This window comes from Neovison vison, chromosome 1 (assembly GCF_020171115.1).
Source record: "Neovison vison isolate M4711 chromosome 1, ASM_NN_V1, whole genome shotgun sequence".
NCBI classification, from domain to species: domain Eukaryota; kingdom Metazoa; phylum Chordata; class Mammalia; order Carnivora; family Mustelidae; genus Neogale; species Neogale vison.
In genome coordinates, this window is record NC_058091.1 from 20,559,877 (window position 1) to 20,561,427 (window position 1,551).

The following is a 1,551-nucleotide window of genomic DNA, read 5'->3' on the forward strand; positions in this document are numbered from 1 at the left end:
AATAGGGAATGCCTTTGGATTTTATTATTTCTGATAACATGGATTTAAAAATTTAAAAAGCATCTAAATTCATTTTTGGTTTAAGTGTACTTTTGGTTTTAAAGCTTCTAAGTAAAAATATCATAGAAATTTAGACTGCTTGAGAGCTTATGAAATCAGAGGGGAGTGTCACCTCAAACAGATTTTGTGGTATTGTTCCCTCACCTCCTCAGCTGTGGTATTATTCCCTCACCCTTCTGGGCTATAGCACGTCTCCTCACCTCCTTGGCTATAGTGTGTCTCCCCCTGCTCCTCCCCTCCTGGGCGGTGTTTTCTCACCTCCTGGGCTGTGATGTCGTCTCCTCACCTCCTGGGCTGTGGTGTTGTCCCCTCACCCCCTGAGCCATGGTGTTGTTTTCACACCTCCTGAGCTATGGTATGTTAACCCCTCATCTCCTGAGCGGTGGTATTGTCCCCTCACTCCTCAGCTGTGGTGTTGGCCTCTCACCTCCTGAGCTGGGGTGTGAAGAACAGCCTAGGTGCTCCTGCAGCATGCCTTGCTGCTCTCCAAGAGTGGCAGCCATACCATGAGAAAGAGTGGCCGTCCTTGTGATTTGTTTCAACTTGAGAAATAGAAACCCACTGAAGCCAAGTCAAATAAGCAAGATTTATTAAGGGAACACATGGGAATTAAAGAAATCGAGTTCCAAGGACATCCAAACACAGAAGCTATAATTGAGCTAGGTCCTGGCTTCAAGGACACTCAGTCAACCCCAGAGCTAGCAATTAATAGATCTTCACTCCAAAACCTCCAAAATCTGCCAAAACTTGTGTCTCATGTCACAATGACTCATGTCATTGCTCCGCTCAAAATGCTCCAGTGGTTCCCATCTCACTCAGAGTCAAAGACTAAAGTCTTACCATGACCCACAGATCCTGTATGATGTTCACCACCTCCCCCGATTACACTGGGCCTCCCCGTCAGTCACACTGCTGTGAATGGTCATGTTGTCTACCCTGTGGTCCTTCAGCACTGCAGGAACCGTCCTGGCTCCAGGATGCTGTACCTGCTGTTCCCCCCTGCCTGGAATGCTCATCCCCAACTATGTATGTGCTTATCACTTCTTTTAGGTCTTTGCTCAAATGTCGTCTCAGTGAAGCGGTCCTTCTGTCTAAAATTGTAAGCCCACCCACCCCAAGACTTCCTATCTAACTTAACCTGAATTCTTTTCAAAGTTTTGTGTTATGAAAAATTTTAAACAAAGTGGTAAGATGAACCCCCCTTATAGTCATCATTGATCAGATGTCTAAATTTCATTGATCTTTTTTCATCTATGTCCCCTCCATTACTTCCCCGCGCATTATAGCTAAACCTCCTGGCACTGATCACTCTCTAATATATCTTTTCTTATTTTTCTTGGTTATTTCATGTCTTCCCACAAAAACATCGGCTCCGTGAGGACTGGATTTTTCTGGCTTTGTTCCCAGCCGATCATGGGCACCTCCAAGAGTGCCTGATGCTGAGTAGGTACTCATTATTCATGGCTGAATGAAGCAATGAAGCAGTTACCA